Genomic DNA, 303 nt, shown 5'->3' with positions numbered 1-303 from the left:
CTTTCCTGCTTCTGACACAACACATTGCAGAGCCAGCCAACAACTCTTCTGTTTCTCAACTATTCACGTCGACAAAACAAACACATAAACACGCTTCTCAGTCCTTAAGCCCCCTAAATACTAATTACTTTCTAGTGATGCTACTCATTGTAATACTCCCGGGATTTTTCTGGCTTAATTGCTACAGGATAGCGGGCTCGGTTCGAGTCAAGAGATTGCTGTAGCACCGTCACAGTGCTAAATTTTACGAAGAGTGAGTAGTAACCGCTTCGCTCCCTTCCCAAAGTACTTTCGGACCCAGAG

Source organism: Phaethon lepturus, unplaced genomic scaffold (genome assembly GCF_000687285.1).
Source record: "Phaethon lepturus isolate BGI_N335 unplaced genomic scaffold, ASM68728v1 scaffold34153, whole genome shotgun sequence".
Lineage (NCBI taxonomy): Eukaryota > Metazoa > Chordata > Aves > Phaethontiformes > Phaethontidae > Phaethon > Phaethon lepturus.
Note: the sequence above shows the minus strand (reverse complement) of the source record.